The sequence below is a fragment of the Chelonia mydas genome, chromosome 3 (assembly GCF_015237465.2).
Source record: "Chelonia mydas isolate rCheMyd1 chromosome 3, rCheMyd1.pri.v2, whole genome shotgun sequence".
NCBI lineage: Eukaryota > Metazoa > Chordata > Testudines > Cheloniidae > Chelonia > Chelonia mydas.
In genome coordinates this window covers 128,977,855-128,991,810 of record NC_057851.1, presented here as the reverse complement: position 1 = coordinate 128,991,810, position 13,956 = coordinate 128,977,855, and the positions used below count along the sequence as shown (strand labels likewise).

General features: G+C 40.6%; 1 long non-coding RNA gene across 1 annotated transcript in view; it reads left to right on the top strand.

Moving 5' to 3' along the window:
• Positions 1 to 13,956, top strand: part of LOC122465125 — a 212,411-nt gene that overhangs the window by 197,520 nt on the left and 935 nt on the right. Inside the window, exon 3 of the long non-coding RNA XR_006289709.1 lies at positions 12,777 to 12,860. This is a non-coding gene — a long non-coding RNA (uncharacterized LOC122465125). The remainder of the gene's footprint in view (positions 1 to 12,776; positions 12,861 to 13,956) is intronic.

The following is a 13,956-nucleotide window of genomic DNA, read 5'->3' as shown; positions in this document are numbered from 1 at the left end:
CTAAAAATGTGCCCAATTCACAAAGAAATGCTAGAAAAGTAGCTATTTTAGCTCCTGTGAAACTATTCACCAGGGAATGAAATAAGTGAAATTCGGATAATGACATTTTATTTATATTGCCCTGAAGACTCCATCCAGTACCTATTGATTTTACAGCTCTGTAAAGCTAGATCTATTGATCCTATCCCCTCTGAGTGTAGTACATTTCGTTTCTACTCAGTTAAGAGGGGCAGTTTTGGAACAAAAGGTCTGCCAAAGTTAGCTGGTATAACTCTAACAAGTTCCAGCACCCTGAGGGCTGCCTTGTGCTGACAGACTGTTTGCTCTAACCCTCCCCTTCCTGCTCCCTCAGTCGCTTCACCTGAGTTTCATTCATCACCTGCCCCCTTACTCTATTCTCCCTTGCCACCTATCCTCCTCAGTCCCTTTCCTTTCAGCTGATCAACGCCTATGTAAAACCCCCAATCAAAAAAAAAAAAAAAAAGTTGAACTAACATGACATTTGCCACATCACACTGTTCACCCTGCTTGTGTCTTTCTGGTCTATTTAGACTGTAAGCTCTTCAGGGCAAGGATAATCTACTACTGCTGTGTGTGTCTGTACAATGCCTAGCACAATGGGTCCCCATTCTTGATTGGCCCTTAGGCAATACTGTAATAAACAGGACTGATTAATGAGAATACCAGTAATAACCTACATAATGGGTAGGAGCTAAAAATGAAGTGAAATTCCATCCTTCTTGGAATGGTGGGATATTTTATTTTAAATAGATGTCACCCGCCTGCTGAGACTTGGGCTAGATGTTTTCAGATACCATACTTAGTTCTTTCTGCTATGTCCACCATGACAAACATTTTCATGAATCATCCCCGGCCCCATAGTCACTAACCAACCTCTTAAAACCCTTGTACTATCATTTGGGATGGGAATTCTTATTGCCCACCCAAGCTGCATCATTAACTGACATTGGAAAATTGTTATGAATCAATCATTTCGACTTAATCCTAGGCTTTCTGCCATCTGCCTATCCAACTCCATACTCTCACTTAACTGAAAGTACATTTACTGAGGTGCAGGTTCCATGCATCCCTTTGCAACAGGGAGATTGTCAAGAAACACCTGTAATTTATTGTACGGGGAAATGTATGCCCAGGAATGTTCACAGTGGACTACAGGAAAGGCCAAAAGGGCTTGAAAGAGGGAGGAAAAATAGAGAGCTTTAGTATGTTCTGTTATATCAAGATACTAATTTAAACAAATCTTGTTCTACATTATTAAAATGTAGGCCTTAATTCTGCAGTCCTTACTCTGGCAAAAATTCCATTGATGCCAACAGAGATTCCTTCAGTGTCAGAGGAAGAATAGATATTTGGCTTCAAGAATTTCTGATCATAAAGGGAGTTTAAAGATTACAGGACAGGTCCAGAGTTTGGACTCTAGCTAGAGCTTCCAAAGCATAATACATAGATTTAGTAAGGGCTATAAAGGATCTTGGCAGAGCTGAGGCCTAAAGCAGGACAGCTAAATGTATTCTTTATCTTTACTTTCAGATTACTTGCTCCCTGTGTCCTGCTTAGAATTTTGGAAATTACCACTTCTATGCAAAGAAACAGAATGATACTAGGGAGAGAGAAAATGGCACCCATCCGAAGCTACATTACCCTAATAAAGGCCCTTTAACTTGCTAGGAGTAATTAGGCAACACAGTTTACCAAGGAATGGTATTACACAAGCAAGTGCCATACTGTTCCCTTTCTAGTCATGTACAGTATAATGTGCTCATATGAATTGGGATATTGGTAGCTGCTTTTTGGTACAGGATATAAAGTGTCTGTTAGGAGCTCCAAACACCAAAGCAAACTGTCAGAATTGCAGATGCTGCAAGTTGTATAAAAACCCTGCTGCATACAGGTCAATAACTTATTGACATCAGAGCCTAGATTTAAGAGAAACATTTTAATGGTCTATGGGAATGGTTGAATGCAGAGCACAAAAACAAGCAAGTTCTGGTCTCTTATTAGGTTGGCAACAAACAAGGTTTTATCCTGAACTACCACAAAGGGAAAGATCTTAAAAAAAATAGTTTGAATGCCAATTTTGTAGACCTCTCCTCTGTACTGGATACTATGATTAGAGATGTTTATCATAGTAGGAGCTGGTATCAATACCCATAGTTAAGGTTGACTGACACTTTTCATTATAAGACCCTGTGTTTTGATGCTTATAACTTTGCCAAACTTTAAACATTCTTGAGGAAATTTTCCATGCTGAATCATTTATGATAACTCCCATTACATGCTAGGCACTTTCTATAAACTAGAGAAAGACAAATGATCTTGGGGTTCATTAAACAACGCAGTGAATGAGAAAGAAATAAAACTTATTGAAAAACTAGGGAGTTCCCATGATGAACTGCTGTACTCACCTACCCTTTGTTCTCAACCCCCCTGCTGCCAGGGCACATCTCAAAAATCCTGTATTTATAATACTGTCCCTTATGAGGAGGCCTCTCTAAATTATAATAGTTCACAAACATCTCTCTACAAACAATACATGCTCCAAGGACCTCACATTATAAGAAGAAAAGGAGTACTTGTGGCACCTTAGAGACTAACCAATTTATTTATTAAATTTATTAAATAAATTGGTTAGTCTCTAAGGTGCCACAAGTACTCCTTCTCTTTTTGTGAATACAGACTAACATCACTGCTACTCTGAAACCTGTCACATAAGGTATCTTGAATATTTGGGACTAAAGAAGCCTCTATTGAAATTAATCTAGTTATACTACACTAGAATGAAGGCTAGTATAAGATGGGTTTTGAACGAGAGCAATCTTACTGAATGGAAATAGAGGATAAGCTACCCTTCCAGGGATACATTCACAGGGTCAAAGTTTTCCATGAAACTATGCTGCCATTGTATCAAAATGCTTCATTCATCCACTCAGTCACAAGCCTGTCAATCTGGCAACTTTCATGAGCACTACAATTACTTTAGGAAAATATATTTTCTAACACCTATGTTGTTTACAATAGCTGTAGTCTTAGCTAAGGTAGATCAATGGTTCCCCATTTAGTATCCATAATTAAACTTTAGGCTGACAATACAGTTCAGTTAATTTGGAGTTTTGTTTACCCCAAGATTAGGACAGAGAGTGGAGGCGGAGCAGGAGGCTAGAGGAATTCTCCAATTTGGGTGTAAACATAAAAGTTTACTCCACTTCCTATTGAAGTAATTAACATTGACTTCAAAAGCAACAAGATGGGGTCCACGTTGGCTTTAGGTCTTTTTTTTTAAATTAAATTTAAGGTAAATATTTTTAATAGCAGCAAGGGACCAATGAAGTAGTGAATGCCTACACTGGATTTAGTCTTAAAGATTTCTAGGTGTGGGTTTGAGCACTACAAAGCATACTGTGGGGCTGAAGCGGATACAAAGCCAGATTCTCACTTACACTAAGGCATCTTTACATTGTGCTGGCAGAGTAAGCATGTCTAACTTACACTTACTCACATTAAGGCCCCTTTATATTGCTAGGGAATAAAGAGGCTTTAGTACAACTGAGAATTAAGGCCATAATATTTAATCATACTGCCATTCTCCATGTTGAGCCAAAGATTCAGTTCACAGGCAGTGAGCTGTTACCCTAGATGTGCTGGAATCAGCACCTAAGGCCTGGTCTATACTTGGGGGGAGGGTGGGGGGAAAATTGATTTAAGATACGCAACTTCAGCTACGAGAATAGCTGAATAGAATAGAATTCTTAGATCGACCTAGAATCGAATTAGTATCTTAGATCGACTTAGAATCACTTACTTCGTGTCCTCGTGGCACGGGATCGATGGCCGCCACTCCCCCGTCGACTCCGCTTCCGCCTCTTGCCCTGGTGGAGTTCCGGAGTTGATGGCAGAGCGATCGGGGATCGATTTATTGCGTCTACACTAGACACAATAAATTGATCCCCGATAGATCGATCACTACACGCCGATCCTGTGGCTAGTGTAGACATGGCCATAGAAACAGTACAGTGGTCAGTGTGGGGGAGGGGAAATAGGACCATGTTTGCTAGATTACCTGGATTTGCTATTTAAAAATTTAGAGGTCTGCCACTCCGATCAAGGACTCAATCGGTTTTCCACTGACTTAATGGGCACTGGATTAGGCCCCATGGAAAGAATGAATATTTATTTGAAGACCCTCTCTTTCCTGTTTTGTAGATATCCTCCAATATCTTTGTTTTATTTGTTCTCAATTAAACAATAGAAAACTGAATGGTAAGATAAATAGGTTCGCTTTTATTCTCTTCTCACTCTGAAGAGTCACTATGCTAAGGTTCAGTCAGTTCATAAATAGTAAACAGATTATGACAAGTACTCTTTAGAATGAATTCAAATATTAACAGCCCAATGAGTGTAACATGGGCTCTCTGTATTGAGAGTTTTAAACTAGCAGATGTTTAAATTATAATTGAAAATCAAATCAGTTAAATTTTTTTTGTTCAAATAGTATTCAATAATTATACTTTAGTTGTCCAGATCCATTTGTCTTTTAATATTTAGACTATTAAAAGATGAGCAGATTGGACAATTACGTTGAGACACTCAGCTAAAAAATGATCACATGACTATTATCTGAATCTTTCTCCTTTTCAGAATCCCACTCAGAATGGTTTGTCAATACAGCGTAGTAGAGAATTTGTTAGGAAATGCATAGGGCACTATGAACTAAGATACACATCGCTTTGTAGGGCTTATCAGATGCCAAACTGATCTGAATATCAATCACACTATACTGCTTCAACTTTTGTTACAGCAGATTTATTAAAACCAGGGATACTGAAGTGTACAGAAAACCCTAATTCAGCATTGTGCAGTATTTAACATAATACACCCTACCTAGGAGCTAGACCCACAGCCCATTAAAATCAATGGAATTATTTTTATTGACTTCAAGTGTTGGAATACCCTAAGCAGTAGAGTACCTAATCCAAATCACAATGAACATATTAAGCCAAAATTTCTCCATTTTAAGGCCAATAAATTCAATCAACTTCATGGATTCATTTGACATGTTAATATTCTCTACAACACTGTCACATAATTTGGTTTCAGTTTATAATATAGTGACTAATTACAGTAGTTACAATCTAACTACAGTGTAATTAGACATGCATACAACTTTGATATCTAATTAATATAACCAGAATGTTAATTACATGACTGAATTACTACTGCCCCCTTGGTATTTTTTACATATGTTATTAGACTTCAGATATAATATTGTATATACATACACATACGGGGGGGTGTGTGTGTGTATTTGTTATTTGGATACGTATAATTACCATGGGTTCATATAACTGGAAGCTTCAATATACACACACACACACACACACACTAATTTTTTGCAGTCATGTAATGAAGCTTCCAGTTATATGAACCCATGGTAATTATACGTATCCAAATAACAAATGCAGTGTAAGTGGATTGTAAATAGTTACTGTATTAAAAATGAAACCCATTAGGTCTACTCAAGAATCTGTCTACACCTCTTTTTGCGGTGGTAGGTTAGTACTGGGGAAGGATGCAGGAGAGGGAAGGACGAGGTAACAGATGACACCACAATATCACATCAAGCGCAATTGCAGGCAAGTTACTGTATGATGGTAAAACATGCATTTTAAGGGTCAACACTAGGCAAAGTACAGAAGAGGAAAAACAGCAGAGGACTACCACTGAAGCAAGTTTTACCTGCTGATGGGCTACAACCCTAGTATGTAATTATAGCTCTGATCAGTTTTATTATGTAGAAGTTTGGTTAATCTGAGGGGTTTTTTTTTGTTTGGTTTCTCCCCTCACAGAGAAACAAATTTGTTCTCCCGCAACTGGTATTTCCTGCTTCCTTTAACTAGTGAAATTAACATCTTCAAACTACAGCAAAATCCCCACCCTCAACAGACTTTTACCCTAAAGAGGAAGACATGCCAGAAGAGCTACAAAGTCCATAGGGGACTGTAACAGGGTGGCAACCACCTCTCGCAAGTGCCCCATGGGTTCTCTCAGCAGGTCTTCAGCAGCTCAGCCCTCTGGCTGAGCCACACACACTGTCCACCCTTCTGGGCTATACAATCCAAGTTCTTATCTCATCCCTGGTATGGGGCCATAGCTTTAAGGCTTCTCCCAGAGGTACTGGGCAAGCTGGGGCCCACCTCAGTACCTCACTGGTCTGGCCAGGTTCTGTGCTCAATCCCCCTGGGCTTCAGCCTGCCTGCACTGACCTTCTGCTGGTCCTGTTGCTCTTCCTGCCAGCCAGACACCCAGTCTTCAGCAGCCTTCCTTGGGCTTCAGTCTTGCCTGCAGGGAGCTGTCTGTGGTACTACTGCTCTTCTAACCACCCAGTCTGCACTCTTCAAGCTCCACACAGCAACTGAATGCCCTGCTACTTGTCTTATATAGGACCTTTCAGCCCCAGATTGGTCTCTCCAGCAGCCACTCTGATTGGCTGCAGAGAACAACGACTCTTGACTGCCTGGAGGACTTCTCTCTGCTCTCTTCTGGGGCAGCGTGACGCAGGGCTGTGAGGTCTCTAGCAAGGGGCCTCCGGACCTAGTCCAACCTGCCAAAGGGACTTTGATATTGCTACCCATTTTACACGGAAGGTGCACACAGATATTACAGTGATGAGTGCCAGTATGTACCTTCGGATAGATAGTTATGTAGACCCTCTTAGATTGCTAGTAATGAACCAATATAAATGTAATTACAACTGGTCAGCCATTCCCTCTCTTATTACTCAAACAGAATAAACAGTCTCTAAATCAGACTGAGTAGTGCATTTTAATAAAACTGATATTGCTTCCCAGTGATTGTATGCCTGGAACCATGTGTACTCTTCCTTCTTATATGTTTGTAGTCTCCAATCTGGCCAGTATAACCGATTACTTTCATACTTAGTCACACACACAAACACACACACACACTTAAGATTGTTCAAGTGCATCTCTCATCAAGAAAACAACTAGTTAACAAAACATTAGCAACTAAACCACTCACAGTTCTACACATTAATCCAATTTTTATGTATAAAAGTTAAATGCCAGAGTTGCCAATATCCTGCTGTCAAATCGGACCTCTGTGTCTGTGCTGAATCCTATGGACATCAAGGGATGCCTGGGCCAATTGCAGGATTGGGGCTCCGAGTTGCAACTCTCAACACACCTTTAATCTTTGTTTCCATACTTTTTTGGGTTCTGTATGTTCGCTTTGTTGCAAGGATGCCACAAGATGTTCCAGTGAAAGCTGTTCTCAGGGTGGCTTGTAACATCAGGATAAAATTCTACCAACCGGAGGCGTGGAGGTGGCCCAAAGGCAGACCCCCTATTACATGGTTTCATGAAGTCTGTTCTGATGTTGGACTCTCAGGCCGCCAAGCCTTCGCGGTTGTGCAGGAATGGACCAAATGGTGAACGATCGCTACAGCTGACTGTCTGGCTAAGCATTGAAGATGATAATATTAGCTTTAAGAAAAATGTTACTCAAAAAAAAATTCTACAGAATTTTTTTTATCTGTAGACCTTAAGTAAGCCCAAACCACAATGCTTATCCCTCTTGATCATTTTGGCTGCTAAGTACTCTGTCTCGGATGGTCTTTTAATGAGCATGTGCAGCTATAGCCATATGGAAATCACAGGATGTAATTCATTCTACATGCCAATTCAGTCCTTAGAAGTCTCACAGAGGCCAGTGGTGTGGATGCTTGTCAATTAGGAATGTAAAATGACATCACTGGCTCATTTCACAAAGGCCACACTGCCCTCAGAGAGTAATGACTGTCACTTGCCAGGCACAAGGGCTGGATTTGAAACAGTGACCTAGAATTTAAAAAGGCTCTGTATTTCTTTTCTACCACCCAGTTCCCCACAAACAGGATCTCTTACCATGTATTCAGTTATCTTGGCGGAATCAGTAAAATGAAGAGTTCAAAGTTCTTCACAGCAGGGATGGATGAACCTCCCAGAATTTGAGATTTGCTGAACTTCTAGAACTATAAATTTGATTTTCAGATAATTTGCTCATGGGATTTTCTCATGTGTTTTTTTTAAAAAAAAAACAAAAAACAATTCTTAAAGTTTGCTGAGATGAAGGTTGGGCTTCATCTATTCCTAATAAAGCCAAGCTGGCAAAAATATATAATCCTCTACAGTAGTTATCCTTTTTCTTTCCTGTTACTTTGGCCAGATCTCCTCTAATTCCCAAATCACTTTACAGGCTCTTTTCTGGGCTTTACTTCATATTCAATATTTGTGTCCTTGCCTTCCAGGCCCCTCATCACACAACCCATGACTAAATCTGGGACCTGGTCCCCTTTTGGCTTTTCCAATCCCCTGCCCTTAACCAATGGTGACAGACTCACTATGTCGATGGGAGAAGCCATCCTGCTAACATAGCACTGTCTACACGGGAGACTAGGTTGGTATGACTGTCACTCAGGAGTGTGGATTTTTCAACCTCCTGAGCGAAGTAGTTATACCACTGTAGGTCTGTAGTGTAGACCAGACCTAGGAAAGAAGAGGTGTTAGCTAATTTGTGTTAATCATAGAATATCAGGGTTGGAAGGGACCTCAGGAGGTCATCTTGTCCAATCTGCTGCTCAAAGCGGGACCAATCCCCAACTAAATCATCCCAGCCAGGGATTTGTCAAGCCAGACCTTAAAAACCTCTAAGGAAGGAGATTCCACCACCTCCCTAGGTAACCCATTCGGTGCTTCACCACCCTCCTAGTGAAAAAGTTTTTCCTAATATCCAACCTAAACTTCCCCCACTGCAACTTGAGACCATTACTCCTTGTTCTGTCATCTGCAACCACTGAGAACAGTCTAGATCCATCCTTTTTGGAAACCCCTTTCAGGTAGTTGAAAGCAGCTATCAAATCCCCCCTCATTCTTCTCTTCTGCAGACTAAACAAGCTCTGTTCCCTCAGCCTCTCCTCATAAGTCATGTGCTCCAGACCCCTAATCATTTTTGTTGCCCTCCAATGGACTCTTTCCAATTTTTCCACATTCTTCTTGTAGTGTGGGGCCCAAACGGGACACAGTACTCCAGATGAGGTCTTACCAATGCTGAATAGAGGGCAATGATCACATCCCTCAATCTGCTGGCAATGCTCCTACTAATGCAGCCCAAAATGCTGTTAGCCTTCTTGGCAACAAGGACACACTGTTGACTCGCATCCAGCTTCTCGTCCACTGTAACCCCTAGGTCCTTTCTGCAGAACTGCTGCCTAGCTGCTTGGTCCCTAGTCTGTAGCAGTGCATGGGATTCTTCTGTCCTAAGTGCAGGACTTCTTTTGGTCCAATCCTCCAATTTGTCTAGGTCCCTCTGTATCCTATCCCTACCCACCAGCATATCTACCACTCCTCCCAGTTTAGTGTCATCTGCAGACTTGCAGAGGGTGCAGTCCCTCCCATCATCCAGATCATTAATGAAGATATTGAACAAAACCGGCCTCAGGACTGACCGTTGGGGCACTCCACTTGATACCGGCTGCCAACTAGACATGGATCAGTACCCGTTGAGCCTGACAATCTAGCCAGCTTTCTATCCACCTTATACTCCATTCACCCAGCCCATATGTCTTTAACTTGCTGGCGAGAATACTGTGGGAGACAATTTCAAAAGCTTTGTTAAAGTCCAGGAATAACACATCCACTGCTTTCCCCTCATCCACAGAGCCAGTTATCTCATCATAGAAGGCAATTAGATTAGTCAGGCATGACTTGCCCTTGGTGAATCCATGCTGACTGTTCCTGTTCACTTTCCTCTCCTCCAAGTGCTTCAAAATGGTTTCCTTGAGGACCTGCTCCATGTTAAAATCCTAGTACGAACAGGCAGTTGTGGTTTTAGCTTGTTATCTGGTTGTGGTAAACCCTATTCTCCCTTCCTCCCCCTCCCAAGGTCTACCTCAATCAGCTAACTTGTTAAACACCCTTTTTTCCTGGGGCTTGTCTATCTAGATGAACAATTAGTGTGCAGCAAGGTGGGATGTACATTTACAGCACATTAGTCAGCTGTGCACTAAATATGTCCATATGGACTGTGTTACTGAGCACTAAAAGGTCCCTAATGCACTTTGATTTACTCTGCTTTGAGAGAGGAATACACCAAGTGCACTAGTGAACTTTCAGTTTACTATAGCAGGGTCTGCATGGACAGTGAATGAGCAGCAGGCGAGTGCGCTGTAGAACATCCCAGCTTTTGCACCCTAACTATTCATCTAGACATGCTGGTAATGTAGATGTGGCACTAATTTCTCTGTATTTGTGTCAGGGATCCCTCCCCACTCTGAACTCTAGGGTACAGATGTGGGGACCTGCATGAAAGACCCCCTAAGCTTATTTCTACCAGCTTAGCTTAAAAACTTCCCCAAGGCACAAATTCTTCCTTGTCCTTGGAACGGTATCGCTGCCACCACCAAGTGAGTTAGACAAAGATTTAGGAAAAGGACCACTTGGAGTTCCTGTTTCCCCAAAATATCCCCCCAAGTCCCTTCACCCCCTTTCCTGGGGAGGCTCGAGAGTAAACAAGGTGAGCACAGACCAGACCTTTGGGTTTTTAGGACACTGAAAACCCCAATCAGATTCTTAAAAACAGAACTTTTATTATAAAGAAAAAAGTAAAAGAAACACCTCTGTAAAATCGGGATGGAAGGTAATTTTACAGGGTAATAAGATTTAAAACAGAGGATTCCCGTCTAGGCAAAACTTTAAAGTTACAAAAAAAAAAACCCCAAAAAACCCACTCCAGAATAAACCTTCCTCTTAGCACAGGGAAAATTCAAAAGCTAAAACAAAAGATATTCTAACACATTTCCTTGCTATTACTTACTATTTCTGTAATTGTAGATGTATCATTCAGTAGGAGCTGGATTATTTGCTTGGTCTCTCTCTTCATCTCCAGAGAGAACAATAAAAGCACAAACAAAAACCTTCCCTCCCCCCACATTTGAAAGTATCTTCTTTCCCCATTGGTCCTTTTGGTCAGGTGCCAACTACATTAATGGAACTGATTAACCCTTTACAGGTTAAGGAGGGATTTTATGCTACCCTTAGCTGTATGTTTATGACAATTTGATTTTCCATTCTGGTTGCTTTCTGCTCCTCCCCTTTCCCCATCTGCTCATCAGAATTCAAGCTGAACTTTCAAGCCTGTAATGCTGGAGTGAGTTCATAATTAGGCAAGCAAGTTTGCCCATCCCTTCACACTTCACACTTTCCAGAGGCACACTACACAGCAGGGATGTCTGCCATCAGTCTACTGTTGGATTATTAACGAGTCATTTGTTCAAATAAATGAAGCTTCATTAATTAGAAGTAATGACTTAGGAAGAGATGCATAAAATCTCATCTGCACAAGAAGTGCTTTACTCAGCTTGAATCCTAACCAATTTCTCCTTCAATTACTGATGGAATGAACATGGTGAAATTTTAAGTCACAACAACATTAGGAGATTTCATTTTTGAGAAGATGACTTCTAACTGGAGATTGCAATTAAAAGGATGGATATGTAAATGAGAAACATCATTTATACAGAAACTGTGATCCCCTGCTCTCTGAATTTGTTATTTTACTTAAAATCCTTTCCCTTTCCCTCAAATAAACAACATAATTCAAGATTTTAGTGTATGAGCATTGCTTTCCCCACCCCTTAATTGGTAGAATAATAATAGAGATGAGACTTCTGCCAAATACCTGCATTTCTTTTCCTAACTCTCCCAACAGGCCCAAATCAACAATTACTTAGAAAATTAAACTGGGACTATTTACAAAATTTAATTTGGAAAGATGAAGCAACTAGACAATGCATAAGAGGGTATAGGTACAAGTCAGTCAAGGTGGCCTCTTCCTGCCAAATCTCAGCTGTCAATCAGATAGCTGTTCTTTCTCTAAATAAGTCATTTTCCTAACTCAGATGGATAGGTCACCTCCAAAGATCACTGTCTAACACCCAAACTACAGGTGTGATATATAAGAAAGAATGAATGTTTAATGAAATAAGTATTTACGTACTATTGTGAAGGCTGACAAGACATAACAACCCCTGTAATACTAAAAATTTGAACTTGAGATCTCCTCTACGCTCCTCAAGGAGATTCTCCAACACCTGAAAAGCTTCAGCTACAAGAAAGCACTTTACATGTGGGATGATAATAGAGTTTCTCTACCACTAGAAATATTTCTGTAACTATGCAACACGTCACCTTATTAATAGAGTAGAGCTAAGCAAAGTGTGGTCCACAACCCTAGTTTGTCCATAGACACATGCCAGTGGTTTTAAGAGCTGAGAAGTCACATTGGCCCAGATCTTCAAAGGTATAGACACCTAACTCCCATTGAAATTAATGAGAATTAGGCACCTAAATATTTTTGACGATCTGGGCCATAGTACTGGACCCCCCAGCTTGTTTCCAGCTGCTAAATTACACTGAAAGATAAAATATTACATTAAATGCTTAGATACAGAACAACATTACATCTTGGGAGGTAAATTTATGTTATGTTATATTTCGCTAGAATTCTGGAGAACAATTACACAAATATAAAACACTTTAATGTCAGCCAAACAGCAAGGCCTGCAACTTTTCAAAATACAGTTATTCTATTCCCTGCTCATCTCCCCATATACACACACACAGACTCAGACTCCAAGAACATTTCAGCTAGAATTTTTCTTATGTGAGAAATGCTGTAAGTAAGCCTGTTTTCATATCTGTCAGCGTCACAATGTTCTGGAACGGAGAAGAAGAATCTAATGCCCTGCTAGTTGGAGAAGGACAGAACTGATCTGGATGTCTCCACACGTAAGGTTCATTTGACCCCAACTATTTTGTTATCTGCCATGTCAGAACAATTTATAAATGTAATACCTGTGCTAAATGCCCACTGAACTTAGAGGGACAATAATTTTTTAAAGTGAGCTTTTATGACACTTGGCATTTAGAAAACTTGACAGAGGTAAGGCATTTTAGATAGAAGGTGCTGACTTATTGTTCATATGAAAGAGTACCTTGATGAATAATCACATAAGTAGTATGGCTAATTTTTTCGGAAATATTCACTAATTTTGTGCACCTCCATTTTTTGACGTCAATAGGAATTGTGGATTCTCAGCATCTCAGAAAACTGGGTACAAAGGTTGTTTTAGTTGGGGGACAAAAGACTGAAAGCACTCAAAATTAGTGGATTTTTCTGAAAGCATGGATGTATAGTCCCAGAAGCCCAGAGATAGTGCTTTAGCACAGCTTCCTTTCTCCCGGGTGGGCAGGATCTGCTGATAGTCAAATTATGTTTAGGAGAGGGAAGAGGTGAAGTGCCATGCTGGTCACAGAATGTCTAGGAATGTTGTGATCTTTAGAGGGCCTGACAAAAAAGCAGATGAGGTGAATAATTGGTTACATAGAGGGGAAGAAGTAGCAACCAGCACCAAGTAAAGCATTGGACCTCTGCTGCATTTCCTACCAGGGTCACGTCCAAACACTGGGGCTTCTCTAAGACAGAGATGTCACAAAGAAGAAACATGGTGATTTATCCTGGGCTTGGGAGATTTGGCTTTGCACTAGATGTGGCCATTGAAAACAAAGTGTAGTTCCAAAGGGCATCTCTCAAACTTACATGGAGTGATAGGCAGCAGCAGACCAACATTTGTTACACTAATCATATGAGAATGAAGGCTAATTACCTAACCCTTCCTACTTGCACTCTGATAGCTAATGTTTATTGTTAGAATTGTACAGTTCTGTTGCTCAGACCCACTGGATGTTTTTATATACAGAAATCTTACTGAAGGTCACTTTGCACTGACATATTTTAATAGAACAATGGTCTCAGAGAAAATCAGTGATCATTGCAGTTAATGACCAGAATGCTATGATGTAGTATAATTACCAGGGCTATTTG